At 35.5% G+C, this 15,895-nt stretch overlaps 1 protein-coding gene across 5 annotated transcripts in view; it reads left to right on the forward strand.

Annotated features, from left to right (window-relative positions):
• SHOC2 (SHOC2 leucine rich repeat scaffold protein) overlaps positions 1 to 15,895 on the forward strand; it is a 107,631-nt gene that overhangs the window by 23,184 nt on the left and 68,552 nt on the right. Inside the window, exon 1 of one of the 5 annotated variants that reach the window (XM_042908954.1) lies at positions 2,591 to 2,611. The exons of the other annotated variants lie outside the window; for them this stretch is intronic. The gene's annotated coding sequence lies outside the window, so the exon portion shown is untranslated. Of the gene's footprint in view, positions 1 to 2,590; positions 2,612 to 15,895 lie in introns of those variants that run through there. 5 annotated transcript variants of the gene reach the window in all.

Consider the following 15,895-nt stretch of genomic DNA (forward strand, 5'->3'; position numbering starts at 1 on the left):
TTTTCAGGCCAATAATTAAATGGACTTTATGCTCAAAACTTGCCCTTTTTTCATAATTTTTATTTTTATTCTTTGGATAGTTGAACTTTGTCAACTAGTGTTTTCTTCAAAAGCAGTTCATAAGAACAGTATTCCTTGAGTTCTTTCATATTCATTATTGTTTAACTGTTGCCATTTATACTAAACTGTATTCTTAGACTGGATATAAATTCTTGAGTCATACCTTTTTTAAACCCTTGGAGTTCTTAATAGGTATTGCTCTACTTTTTTTTAGCATTGAGTCCCTCCTTCCCTCCATTTTTGGGTAGTAATGATTTTGCCTCGGTTCTCAAAGAATTCTGTTTATTTATTTGTGGTTTTATTTTTATTTTTAAGTAATCTCTATGCCCAATGTGAGGCTTGAACTCACAGACCTGGAATCAAGAGTCTCATGCTCTACCAACTGAGACAGCCAGGCACCTCTAGAAATTGAACTTTCATGCTTTAGCTACTACCACTAATCTAGTATTCTGAATGGCATCTTGTTTTTCTTTTCAAAAAATTTTTTTAGATTTAAAATTTTTAAATTTTGAAAGAGAGGGGGGTGGGAGAGGAGCAGAGTGGGGGGTGGAGAGAGAGAATGAGAATCCCAAGCAGCTCCACGTTGTGTGTGCAGAGCCCGATGTGGGGCTTGAACTCAGGAAATGTGAGATCACGACCTGAACTGAAATCAAGAGTCAAATGCTTAACTGACTGAGCTACCCAGGTGCCCTGGCATCTTGTTTTTCAAGAGAAATGTGAATTTATTTTCTTCACTTAATGACTCTATTAAAAGAAATGTGGTTGAAAAATCTTTATAGCTGGTGGGCAAGCTTTCTTCTAGTCTCTGATTTGAACATAATCTTGTATTCATTTGACCTTGTTCTGTTTTACCTATCCATTAGCAAGAGCAGGATGACTGCTTGGAGAAACTAGGTATTTTTGTTTTCATTCCATTCCTTCTGTATGTTGGAATGTATTACTTTCTTAGCTTCAAATACAAATACATTCTAATAGCCTTATAGAAAATTTTAATGCCTGATTATTGGAGATTTCAGGGTTTAGTCTTTGTTATTCCAGTTACTCTGGTGTTTTTTAAATCTTAGAATTTTACAAAATTATTAAAAATTTATCAGTGTTTTAATGCTGATCTAGGTTTACTAAATATTTGTCGTTTGAGCACTTGAAACACTATGAGATGTTATAGATATTCCTTAGAAATGGTTTTTTGATCCAAATGTATTGGGAAATCTTGTATATTCTCTATCACAGGGTACTTTTTTTTTTTTTTAATTCATTTTTGAGTGAGAGACAGCATGAGCAGGGGAGGGGCAGAAAGAGAAGGGAGACACAATCTGAAGCAGGCTCCAGGCTCTGAGCTGTTAGCACGGAGCCCAACATGGGGCTTGAACTCACAAATTGCGAGATCATGACCTGAGCTGAAGCCAGACCCCCAACCAACTGAGCCACCTAGGTGCCCCCACAGAGTACATTTTCATATCAAAAACAGATCATTTCTGCTGTAAGGACAACAGTATAATTATGTTTGAAACACATCTTATCCTAACTATAAGCCTGTTTGACCATGGAAGTAAATGTTGTAGAAATACATTTTGAGAAATACTCAGAATATAAATACGTTGTTAGGGTATTCCAAAACGTCTGTTTGCATGATGATTATTACCTGTAGTCATGGGGACCTAATGAACTTTTTAATAGGGATAAATTGTAAGTACTGTCTCACCTTGTAAATCTACTCAACACAATTACAGTAGTACCTTTACAGTAATCTTCAGGGTTTGTTTTTTGACCTGGACATTATGTTAGAATTGGTCTTCCAGTCTGAAAGTACTTCTTGAGTACTACTATGTGTCAAACACCCAGTATTGGTCCTTGGAACTACTTCCTGCTGACTTAGCAGTAGGAGTTTTAGAGCCTTAAGGTACCTGTGAGATCATGTAGCCCCCTAAACTCATTTTTCAGATGAAAAAAACTGAGGCCTTTAAACGTAGCCATGCTCAGGTCACACTGTAATTAATCAAGGGTTTTGGAGACCAAACCTTACAGCTCCAGATCTTTTGGTCTTTTTTTTGACTACATTTTCTTTTCAATATATTACTTTTAATCACATTCCTTTTAAGATTGAGATTAGTAAAGAGATACATCCATTTAACATGAGAATTTGGGTTAGATTATAAGGTGAGTAAAATTTAATATAGATAGAACTTCCCAAGTAAGTCTCTGGACATCTAGGTCTCCCTTCACATATCTGAATTATTCTTTCTTTTAGTTAAGGGAAAAAAATAGTTTTAAAGTAAGCATGTACTGTTAGTATTATTACTAAGGACTAATTAGTGCTAGTTTTTAATAATTGGTGCCTAGGTCAAGGATGCATGAGTCAGGTTCTTTTCTAAATTGATCTGCATAATCACTTCCTAGTGGTCAGTTATGGAAACATTTATTTATATGTTCTATTAATGGAAAACTGGACCTAAATGACTGTAGAATTTAACATACTGAGTTTAAATTATAAAATATATTCTTTTTGTCATACTTTTCAGGAAGATACCACTCAGTAGAAAATGAACTCAAGGTAATGTGAATTATGCATTAAGACATATAATATATTATGGGGAGAAATTTCTCTTTTAAAAGTCCGTAAAGTACTAGTGTGGTCTATAGAATTAGGTGTTAGATGAGGGGAGAAATAATTTTTTTAAGATATTTAGATTTTCTGTATTTTGTTGGCTCTTTTTAGTCAACATTTTCTCAGACTATAGAAAGCAGTCCTATCTTTTCAAGTCTTGTTCTGTCAAAAATGTTCCTTGGTTCGTGTTTATTTACATCATTATTTATACCTATTTAATGTATCCTGAAATGGTATAGACATGGGTTAAGACATGGGTTTTGGAATCAGAACTTTGTTAGTCTTATGACTTTGCTTTATGATCTGTGTGATCTTTAATAAGTAATTTGATTGTTCTTGAGCCTCATTTCTTTTTCTGTAAGTGGGGATTAATCTGCCTCAGAATTGTTGCAAGGACTGAGTGAGAAAACAGCTAAAAGCACCTAGTACAGTGCCTGGTATGTAGTAAGTACTCAGTAAATATTATCTCTTGTTGCTCATGATGTTATTGTCAGATTCACACCAGAGTGTGGCAAATAATTTAACTTCCATAAATCTTGGTTGACTCCTCTGTTAATGGGAAGAATACTTTGGGTGCCTACTTCACAGTTATTTTGGAAATCGAATGTGATCACGTGATAGCAGTTATAAACTCTCAACCTATCTGAGCTGAGGTAACAAATCTTATACCATTAGGACCAAACAGGTAAAAACAGAGGGAATGGAAATCTGCCTTTTGGGAAAGTTTAGCTGAGGGCTTCAAGACATATCTTATTCCCTTCTACTTCCTTCTTCCCTACCCACCCCCCACCCCTACATCACTCCCAATTCCCATGTCTTTTTCAGATAGAGGGATAAGCACTTAAATGAACAGTGTGGGATATATATATATATATATATATATATATATATATATATATATTTTTTTTTTTTTAAATCTTCTTTGTTCTTAAACAGATGTGTAACTCTCACATAAATTACAAACTTTCTTCTAACAAAGACCCCCCCCCCAAACTTATGTTAAGAAGCCATACTTTCTGAAAAGCTTTACTTGAATCATATGCCCACCAGCCATCCATTAGGTGTTCATTTTTCTGTATCCTTACTGCAATGTTTTATATTTTCATCAATTTGATATATTATTTCTTATTGTATTTTTTTAAGATAAGTTTTTTATTTTATTTTTAATTTTTTTTAAGTTTATTTATTTTTGACAGAGACAGAGTGTGAGCATGAGCTGGGGAGGGGCAGAGAGAGAGAGAGGGAGACACAGAATCCGAAGCAGGCTCCAGGCTCCAAGCTGTCAGCACCAGAGCCTGACACAGGGCTCGAACTCACGAGCTGTGAGATCATGACCTGGGCCAAAGTCGGACTTTTAACCGACTGAGCCATCCAGGTGCCCCTCTTATTGTATTTTTAAATGCATGTTCTTCTGATGACTAGTAAAGATAATTTTCTAGATCTTTCATATAGCCAAAGGCAGGACTCAGAATCCATTTACTTTTATTTTTTATACTTCTTTAATTTTTTACCTTCTTAAATTTATATCCAAGTTAGTTCCATATAGTGCAGTAATGATTCCAGGAGTAGAATCCATTGATTGATCCCCCACATATAATACCCAGTGCTCATCCCAACAAGTGTCCTCCTTAATGCCCCTTGCCCATTTAGCCCATCCCCCCACCCACAATCCCTCCAGCAAACCTCTGTTTGTTCTCTGTATTTAAGAGTCTCTTATGTTTTGTCATGTTTTTATATTATTTTTGCTTCCCTTCTCTTATGTTCATCTGTTTTGTATCTTAAATTCCACATCTGAGTGAAGTCATATATTTGCCTTTCTCTGACTAATTTCGCTTAGCATAATACACTGTAGATCCATCCACATTGTTGCAAATGGCAAGATTTCATTCTTTTTGATTGCCGAGTAATACTCCATTGTATATATATACCACATCTTCTTTATCCATTCATCCATGGATGGACATTTGGGCTCTTTCCATACTTTGGCTGTTGTTGATAGTGCTGCTATAAACATGGGGGTGCATGTGTCCCTTCAAAACAGCACACCTGTGTCCCTTGGATAGATGCCTAGTAGTGTAATTGCTGGGTCATAGGGTAGTTCTATTTTTAATGTTTTGAGGAAGCTCCATACTGTTTTCCAAAGTGGCTGTACCAGTTTGCATTCCTACCAGCAATGCAAAAGAGGTTCCTCTTTCTCCGCATCCTCGCCAACATCTGTTGTTCCCGAGTTGTTAATGTTAGCCATTCTGACTGGTTTGAGGTGGTATCTCATTGTGGTTTTGATTTGTATTTCCCTGATGAGTGATGTTGGGCATCTTTTCATGTGTCTGTTAGCCATCTGGATGTCTTCTCGGGAAAAGTGTCTATTCATGTCTTTTGCCCATTTCTTCACTGGATTATTTGTTTTTTGGGTGTTGAGTTTGAGAAGTTCTTTATAGATTTTGGATACTAACCCTTTATCTGATATGTCATTTGCAAATATCTTCTCCCATTCCGTCGGTTGCCTTTTACTTTTGCTGATTGTTTCCTTCGCTGTACAGAAGCTTTTTATTTTGATGGGGTCCCAGTAGTTCATTTCTGCTTTTGTTTCCCTTGCCTCCGGAGACGTGTTGACTAAGAAGTTGCTGTGGCCAAAATCAAAGAGGTTTTTGCCTGCTTTCTCCTCGAGGATTTCGATGGTTTCCTGTCTTACATTGAGGTCTTTCATCCATTTTGAGTTTATTTTTTGTGTATGGTGTAAGAAAGTGGTCCAGGTTCATTCTGCATGTCGCTGTCCAGTTTTCCCAGCACCATTTGCTGAAGAGACTGTCTTTTTTTGCATTGGATATTCTTTCCTGCTTTGTCAAAGATTACTTGGCCCTACATTTGTGGGTCCATTTCTGGGTTCTCTATTCTGTTGCATTGATCTGAGTGTCAGCTTTTGTGCCAGTCCTATACTGTCTTGTTGATTACAGCTTTGTAATACAGCTTGAAGTCTGGGATTGTGATGCCTCCTGCTTTGGTTTTCTTTTTCAAGATTGCTTTGGCTGTTTGGGGTCTTTTCTGGTTCCATGCAAATTTTAGGATAGTTTGTTCCAGCTCTGTGAACAATGCTGGTGTTATTTTGATAGGGATTGCATTGAATTCGTAGACTGCTTTGGGTAGTATTGACATTTTAACAATGTTTGCTCTTCCAATCCATGAGCCTGGAATATTTTTCCACTTTTGTGTGTGTGTGACGTCTTCAATTTCTTTCATAAGCTTTCTCTAGTTTCCAGTGTATAGATTTTTCACCTCTTTCATTAGATAATTTCTAGGTATTTTATGGTTTTTGGTGCAATTGTAAATGGGATCGATTCCTTGATTTCTCTTTCTGTTGCTTCATTGTTGGTGTATAGGAACACAACCAATTTCTGTGCATTGATTTTATATCCTGCAACTTTGCTGATTCATGGATCAGTTCTAGCAGTGTTTTTGTGGAATCCTTTGGGTTTTCCATGTAGAGTATCCTGTCATCTGCGAAGAGTGCAAGTTTGACCTCCTCCTGGCCATTTTGGATGCCTTTTATTTCCTTGTGTTGTCTGATTGCTGAGGCTAAGACTTCCAATACTGTGTAGAATAACAGTGGCAAGAGTGGACATCCCTGTCTTGTTCCTGACCTTAGGGGGAAAGCTCTCAGTTTTTCCCCATCGAGGATGATATTAGTGTTGGGTCTTTCATATATGGCTTTTATGATCTCGAGGTATGATCCTTCTATCCCTACTTTCTTGAGGGTTTTTATCAAGAAAGGATGCTGTATTTTGTCAAATGCTTTTTCTGCATCTATGGAGAGGATCATGTGGTTCTTGTCCTTTCTTTTACTGATGTGATGAATCACATTGATTTAACCAGCCCTGCATCCCAGGTATAAATCCTACTTGGTCGTGGTGAATAATTCTTCTAATGTATTGTTGGATCCGGTTGGCTAATACCTTGTTGAGGATTTTTGCATCCATGTTCATCAGGGAAATTGGTCTATAGTTCTGCTTTTTAGTGGGGTCTTTGTCTGGTTTTGGAATCAAGGTAATGCTGGCTTCATAGAAAGAGTTTGGAAGTTTTCCTTCCATTTCTATTTTTTGGAACAGCTTTAAGAGAATAGGTGTTAACTCTTCCTTAAATGTTTGGTAGAATTCCCCTGGAAAGCCATCTGGCCCTGGACTCTTGTGTTTTGGGAGATTTTTGATTAGTAATTCGGTTTATTTACTGGTTATGGGTCTGTTCAAATTTTCTATTTCTTCCTGTTTCACTTTTGGTAGTTTATATGTTTCTAGGAATTTGTCCATTTCTTCCAGATTGCCCATTTTATTGGCATGTAATTGTTCATAATATTCTCTTATTATTATTTCTGCTGTGTTGGTTGTGATCTCTTTCATTCTTGATTTTATTTGGGTCCTTTTTGTTTTTGATCAAACTGATTAGTGGTTCATCCATTTTTTTTTTTATATATGAAATTTATTGTCAAATTGGTTTCCATACAACACCCAGTGCTCATCCCAAAAGATGCCCTCTTTAATACCCATCACCCACCCTCCCCTCCCTCCCATCCCCCCATCAATTTATCCATTTTGTTAATTCTTTCAAAGTACCAGCTTCCAGTTTCATTGATCTATTTTTTTTTATTGGTTTTGATGGCATCGATTTCTGCTCTAATATTTATGATTTCCTGTCTTCTGCTGTTTTTGGGTTTTATTTGCTGTTCCCCCCCCCCCCCCCCCCAGCTCTTTAAGGGGTAAGGTTAGGTTGTGTATCTGAGACCTTTCTTCCTTCTGTACATAGGCTTGGATTGCTATATACTTTCCCCTTATGACCAAAATGGCAGTAATTTCTTAAAGTTTAATGCAATGTAGATTTTAAAACTGTTATCATTGAAGTTTCCCCCCTTTTTATTTAGAAGTGGTAAACTCATAGGAAGTTGCAAAAATAGTACTTCACTCAGCTTCCCCCAGTGTTGGCATTTTATATAATTGTAGTGCATTGTCAAAATAGGAAGTTGACATTGATGTATTATTTTTTATTAGACGATAGACCTTATTCATTTTTTTGCCATTTTTTTAGGTATTCATTTGGGTGTGTCCATAATTCTGTGCTTTTAAATCCCATGTATAGAGTCCTACAAGCACAGTCAAGATATAGACTGGTTTCATTATCACAAAGGAACTCCCTCTCCACCTTGTCCTATCCTGACAATTACTGCTCTGTTCTCTATTTGTATAGTTTTTCATTTGAAAAATCTTGTATACATGGAATTACAAAGTTTGTAACCTTTTGAGATTGACTTTTTCATTAAGCATAATACCCTTGAGATCCATTCAGGTTATTGAATGTATCAGTAGTTCATTCCTTTTTGTTGCTGAGCAGTGTTATTACATTGTGTTGAATATATCAGAGTTTGTTTAACCATTCACCCACTGAAGGAGATTTGGCTTGATTCTTTTTTTTTTTTTTTTTTTTTTTTTGCATTACAAATAAATATTATGGGGCGCCTGAGTGATTCAGCTGGTTAAGCGTCCCACCCTTGATTTTGGCTCAGGTCATGATCTTGCAATTTGTGGGATTGAGCCTTGCTTTGGGCTCTTGCACTGACAGCGCGGAGCCTAATTGGGATTCTTTTCTCCCTCTCTCTCTGCCCCTCTCCTGCTCATGTTCTCTGTCTCTCTCTCTCAAAATAAATAAAAATAAACATTAAAAAAATTCAGATATTATTGACATTTGGTGTGCAGTTTTTTGCATGTATGTGTGAACATAAATATGTTTCTGGGGTAAATGCCAGAGTGAAATTTCTGGGTCATATATGGTAAGTGTACAGTTAATTTTATAAGTAACTACTAAACTATTTCTTCAGATACCTGGTTTCTCTGCATCCTTGTTAGCATTTGATATTAACCACATTTTAAGGTACTCTGATAGGTGTGTAGTGATATTGGTTTTAATTTGCATTTGCCTAATGACCAATGATGTTGAACATTTTATTTTTGCCATTTTACCATCTGTATTTCCTCTTTGGCCAAAGGTTTGTTATGTATCTTTGCCCATTTTTTAATTGGGTTGTTTTTTTAATGTTGTTTTGAGAGTTCTTTATGTGTTTGGATTAAGTCAACAAATTCGACTGTGTGGTTTGCAAATATTTTCTCCCATAGTTTATCTTTACATCCTACTAACAGGGTCTTTTGCGGTGTGAAATTTTTAAATTTTAATGAAGTGGGATTTATGAGTTTTTTCTTTTATAAATTGTGCTTTTTATGACTTACACCTGTCAAATCTAGGCCCCAAAGAATTTCTCATTTGTTTACGTCTCAAAGTTGTTAGGTTTATATTTTACTATCCATGATTTTGAATTAACTTATTTAATTTACTTTCTAATTATTGAATTAAGTTTTTATCAGTGAGATTTAATGTGAGGCTCTTTCTCCCTTTTTCACTTATCCTATGAATGTCTGAGTTCATCTAATGAACTTTTCATTCTATTAAAATAAAATTCATTGATCTGTTTTGTACTTTCAATGGATCTTTTATCCATGTGTGGTTTTTAAGTAATCATACATTAAGTAATCATAAATGATTTTAAATAATCATACATTAAGTAATCATGCATGATTTTAAGTAATTATACATTAAGTAATTAACTGGAAGATACTGGTTTATTGAGTTATACAGATTTTCTAAATGTTGACACCTTTTATTCTCTAGTATTTTAAAAAATTCACATTTGTTAATAAGGTCACTTTTTTTTAAAGAAAAGTCTTTAAATTGAGAAATCAGCTTTGCAAATTTGTGGTAAAGGATACATATTTTCAGAGTTCTGATTTTTTTTTAAGGTGTAATTTTATCATTGGGTACAAATATACTCGGTTTTCTGTGCAGTGACAGACTTGATTTTCGAGAAAATCTTTATCAGATACCCAGTCTAAACCCCAGATACACATTCCCCTTGGCCTGCTCAGACTCTGACTTCCTTTGCCAGGGAATTAGATCCCCTCTCTTGTGATACTCTTCTCATCTGCTTGGGCTTCTAATTTCCCTTGTGTTTTTTTGCTCTGACCCATAGATAATTTAGGAGGGTGATTTTTAATTTCTACATATATGTAAATGTTTCAAATGTTTCTGTTGATTTTTTATTTTATTCAGTTGTACTTGGACAGTGTACCTTCCTTTTTATTTATTGAGACTTTAATAATGTGATTTGTCCTGGAAGATATTTCATGTTCACTTGAACAGTCTATATTTTGCTGTTGTTGGGTGGAATGTTGATAAATTTCTCTTAGGACTAGTTGGCTTATAGTGGTGTTCAAGGCTTCTGTTTTCTTGCTTAGATCCTGTCTAGTTTTATTATTGAAAGAGTATTGAAGTCATTATTATTGTTAAATCATCTATTTCTTCAGTTCTGTCAGTTGTTAATGTATTTTGGTGCTCTATTAGGTGCATATATGTTTATAATTGTTACATTTTTTTCATGGGTTTACCCTTTTTTTGGTTATAAAATGTTCTTTGTCTTTAGTAGTTTTTTAAAAATGTTTACTTTTGAGAGAGAGAGAGAGAGAGAGAGAGCAAGTGAGCATGGGTGAGGGGCAGACAAGGATATAGGGGACCTGAAGCGGTCTCCTCACTGACAACAGTGACCTCGACGTGGGGCTTGAACCCACGAACTATGAGATCATGACCTGAGCTGAAGTTGAATGCTCAAGTAATTGAGCCACCCAGGCATCCCTCTAGTAGTAATTTTTGTCTTAAAGTCTATTTTGTCTGATAATAGTGTAGCCGCTTCAACTCTTTTTGGTTACTGTTGGCATGGTATACCATTTTTTGTCCTTTTACTGTTAATTTATGTTTTTTAGTCTATAGTGTCTTATAGACAGCATATAGTTAGATCACTTTTTTTTCCATCTATTCTACCAACTTCTGCCTTTTAATTTGAGAGTTTATTCCATTCACAATTAATGTAATTATTGGTAAGGTATAATTTACATTTGCCACTTCACTGTTTTTTGTGTCTCATCTTTTTTCTCTATTTCTTCATTACTGACTTCTTTTGTGTTAACTAGATATTTTCTAGAGTACTGTTTTAATTTCTTTGTGATTCTTAGTGGTCGTCCTACAAAATTAATGCCTTAAATCATAAGAATCTAGTTCTGATTAATATCAAGTTAATTTCAATAGTGTACGAAAACTTTGTGTCTATATACCTCCACTCCCTCCTCCTTTTTGTTGTTTATTATCATAAATGTTATATCTTTATACACACTGTGTGCCCATCAACACAGATGTGCAAGTATTGTGTATGAGGTTTTGTTTTTGTTTTTGTTTTTTGGTGGAGCCAGAAGTAGAGCCACATGTGTTTATTTAGTTTTTATTTAAATTCCAGTTAGTTAATGTAAAAGGTAGTATTCATTTCAGGTATATAATGAAGTGACTCAACATTTCCATTCATCTTGTCTTAAATTTTGTCTTAAATTGGATAGGAGAAAAAAGCTACAAGCAAGAAATACATTTATGTGGTTCTTTATATTTATTTTTGTAGTTAATTTTACTGGTGACCTTTAGTTCTTCATTTGTATTTGAACTACTGTCTAGTGTTTTTTCATTTCAGCCTGAAGGAGTTACTTTAGTATTTCTTATAGGACAGGGCAGCAACTAATGCTCTCAGTTTTGATTATCTGGGAATGTTTTAAGTTCATCTTCATTAAAGAATAATGCTAGATAAAGAACTCTTGATTGATGGTTGTTTTTTATTTCTTTCAGAACTACCTTCTGACCTCTTTATTTTTTGATGAGAAATCTGTTAATCTTACTATCTGTTACACATAATGAGTTATTTCTCTTGCTTTCAAGATTTTCTTTGTCATTTTGTCATTTAGCAGTTTGGTAATGGTGCCTATGTGTAGATTTCTTTCAATTTATCATACTTGGAGTTTTTAAGCTTCTTGGAGGTATGGATTACTGTGTTTCTTCAAAATTGGAAAGGAACTTTTAGCCATTATTTCTTCTAATATTTCTGTGACTTTCTCTTGTCTCTTTCTCCATCTCTCAGTAAAAATGTGTTGGCTCACTTGATGGTGTTCGACAGATTTCTGATGCTCTGTTCATTTTTATTCATTTTTTTTTCCTCTTTCTGTTTCTCAGGCTGGATAATTCGGTTGACCTATCTTGACGTTCACTGTTTCTTCTGCCTTCTTATACCCATTGTTGAACCTTTATAGTGACTTTTTCATTTCAGTTATTGTACTTTCAATATCAGATTATGTTTGATTTTTCCCCCCAAATAATTTTCATCTTTTTATTCATATTCTGTATTACGTGAGACATTTTGTTGAAAAATTACATTTGGACATTTTAAATAATAAATGAACATTTAAATTTTATGAACTGTTTAAATACAAAGGTTTAAATAACAAAACATGGCAACTATGGAGATTTTGTCTTTCCCCAGGGTCTATTTTTGTTGCTGCTTGTCGTGGTGGTCGTTGGTGTAGTGACTTTTCTGAACTAAATCATTTGTGTGTGGCAACTGAAGTCTCTACTTGTTTAGCTTCGTGGTTAGCTAATGATTGAACAGATATGTCTTTAAATGCCTGGAACCAAAGAACTCTGTTGTTGGGGATGTACCTTCAGCACTCAACCAGGCATTTGACCTCTCTGCCTTAGCCTTTACTTCCTGTTTGTGCAGGGCCCCTCAGTTAAAAGAGCTTGGGGCCCTCTCAGGTTTTTCCTGAGCTTATACACAACCTTGGACGTGCACACTAACTTAAGCATGTACTTCTAGATTCCCTGGAATGTGTTGGAAGTTTTCCAAGTCCCCATGGTATCTCAATTCTAGTTTTTAAGAACTTTTGGATTAGTCTGGTGTTTGCCCCACATGTTAGCCACCACCTCAACCTATAAATGTTTTCAACAACACTTCTCTTGGGGAAAATGTCTTTTGCACTGGGCAAGCTGAATTAAGTCAAATATAGATAGCATTGCAAGTGGTATCTTTCTGGGAGCTACCAGACAGTCCTAATAGTAATAATTTGGGCAGAATGAAGCTTTCAGTGACCTCCAGCTTTGTTTTGCTCCCTCTGATGGCAGCTAGGCTACACTGGGAATATGGGCTATAATTTTTCAAGGCTGCCATCTATTTAGAAAGCAGGGAATGGGACTAGGACAAGTTAAAATGTCACAAAACTTGTTCTTGCTGAGAGTCCGTCTTTCCTTCCTTCCTTCTTTCCTTCCTTCCTTCTTTCCTTCCTTCCTTCCTTTCTAAAAGCACCCTGGGGCAAACTTTTGGTTAATTTTGAGAGTTCTGATAAAGTTGATTCCAAATGTTTTTGCCAGTTTCCCCATTGATTTTGCGGGGGATTGAATTTTTGGAGGTACTCACTGTGCTATTTTATTTTCTCTGATGTTACCGCCACTTGGGCTCTGACATCTTACACTGACAGGCCTCCATATTTAGATGTGGCCCCAACCCTCCAGATAATTTAAAGGTTATTGTCCTAAAAATTCAGGGATATGACAGAGTTATAAATGGTGGAAACATGCTCGTTAAATATATAGGCAGCACAATACTTAGTAAGGTACTAAACTGTGGGTTTTGTAGAGTCACCTGTAAGAGCTTCATTTGCTGTCCAGTCCGTATGTGCCTAATTGCCTAAAGTGACTTATCTGGATACAACAAATGTTTTACAATCTGTTTCTTTAAGACCACTCTGTCTTTTCAGATACAACTACTTGCAACTCTGCCTCTTGGCCTTGTGGCCTTTGACACTTTTGCTGGTTTTATATCTTTGGGTTTCACAAGGTACTCCTTGTCCTAAAGAATGTTGAAATTAAGGTATAAAAAATTACCTTTAAGATTCCTTACAGTTTGAAAAATTTTCTTACCTGTGTGAAAGATTATTTTTAATCTTATATAAAATGAAGTTTTTAAGACTTAGATTTCCCTTCTTTGGTTAGGTTTAGATTATTTGCTTTTATTGCCTTATATTACCATTATTGTGATGACTTTTATGTTTAGGAAAAATAGAAGAAAAGATTTGGCTCTAGAAAAATCTTTTAATAATAAAGTATTCTTTTTAATGAATACATATTATCAGTAAAATATATTATAAGTAGCTTACTTTTGTGAGATGTCAGATGTAATTGTAGCCTGTTTGTTAATTGAAAGAAAAGGTTTTAGTTGACCTGCAAAATTAGACATCTGGGTTGCCTTTTTAGGTGAGCTTGGAACTTTGTTCAGAGATTAAGAAAACAAGATACTCATTGGGTCCTTCTTTTCTTCATCCACCTATTCTTAAATGTTTATCTTCCCCAGAGTACCAGTATTTTCTCATTTTTGAAAAAAAAAAAATTTGTTTATTTATTTTTGAGAGAGAGAGGCAGAGTGTGAGCAGGTGAGAGCCAGAGAGAGAGGGAGACACAGAATCTGAAGCAGGCTCCAGGCTCTGAGCTGTCAGCACAGAGCCCGACGCGGGGCTCGAACTCATGAACTGTGAGATCATGACCTGAGCCGAAGTCAGATACTTAACCGACTGAGCCACCCAGGCGCCCCAGTATTTTCTCATTTTATATGCCCTCTCTGGATTTTCTATTCTCAAACCTTCAGGTGCCATTATGCTATTGATACCAAAGCCATAAGCTTATTTTTAGCCTAGACCTTTCTGTTTTATTCTAAATCCTGTTTTCAGGTGTAGAGTAGATGTTTTCACGGGATCCTCAGTAGAAGTTTGTTCACAATTTTACAGGTTTTCCTTTCTGGTTCCCTAACTTGGATAATCATGCTACATGTATCTGGTTATTTAAGCCAGCAGTTTGACATTACTCTGGATCTCTTCCCATTCATGGGGAATGGGGAGGATTACTCCCATTCATCTCCAACTGGTTTCATTCATTCTGTCTCAAAAATGTCTCTTGAGTTATTCTCGTCATCTACTGTTACCTCTGGTTTTAGTTTAAATCAGTGGTTCTCAGGTGCCTCAGACCTAATGTCCCATTTATATAACAAATTATTTTGTAATACTTCCTTTACTATACTGAAACGGTGGTAACCTACATAATTAAAAAAAATCCGTGTAATTGATTAATTGAAGGGAGAAATAAAAGAAAATACACCTTTTGTTTGTCAATATGAAAATGCTCAGGCACAATACTAGAAAATAATGAACAAAAAAGCTTGTACATTTAACAGTTGGAAACTTATTTGGGAGGGTTGTGTTGGTGACTCAAATGTGAAGATCTGTATGGGTGTGTGATGGTCAGAAATAATAAAAAATGAAATTCTTGAAGTTCTAAGCTAAACACAGTAACTTTCCTTCTAGACTGTAGACATTGTTTTCATTCCTGAAAAGTGAAAAAATTTAGAGTTTATATGTAAAATGGTTAGGTTCTAGGGGTGCCTGGCTGGCTCAATTGGTAGAGCATGCAACTTTTGATCTTGGGGTCATGAATTCAAGTCCCACATTGGGCATAGAGATTACTTTAAAAAATGGAGTTGGGTTCTAAGCATTAAAAATTATAAATAGGTGTTTCACCTAGGTATGTATACCTGACGAGAATTTAAAGATTGTGCAGCGTGCAGAGATGGTTCTTCATACCTCCACACCCTGGCCCGTAATGCCAGCCACACTTCCCTAAACAGTGAGACAATGAACCTATAAATTTCAAAATACTCTTATTAAAAGTTGTTGAATTTATCATTATGTTTGGCATGGCTTCATTGCATGGTTTCCAGATTTGGTCCTGCATTGGAATCACCTTGAAAACTCTTTCAGCATACAGATTGCTATTTTCTACCTCAGATACTTATTTTGATAGCATTCTTGGATTAGGGCTTAGGATTTCTAAGCTCCCCAAATGATTCTCCTAAAACATATCTAGCACTGATTTGGGAGTATTTGAGATTCAATCATTAGATTCTGTAGTGGCCCTCTAACTAGTTTTTCTGTCTTCCTTCTGAACCCTTGACCTTTTAAAATCATTCAGAACAGTACCAGATAAATTTTTAAAAATAGGTCTGTGATCATGCCCTCTTCTTTTTCATGAGTCCTCTATTGGCTCTGCATATTTACTCTTGACAGCCCCTGAAAGTATTCTTCTAGAATATTAGGGTTTAGAGTGTAGAGTTTGAAAATTGTAGTGCTGCAGAATAAAGTCCAAATTACTAAGTTTGAATACTTAGCCTTTCAAGATTAGACAGTCTTGATTTCCAACCTTATTTTGGGGCCTAAACTCCAGTGTAGA

This window comes from Panthera leo, chromosome D2, assembly GCF_018350215.1.
Source record: "Panthera leo isolate Ple1 chromosome D2, P.leo_Ple1_pat1.1, whole genome shotgun sequence".
NCBI lineage: Eukaryota > Metazoa > Chordata > Mammalia > Carnivora > Felidae > Panthera > Panthera leo.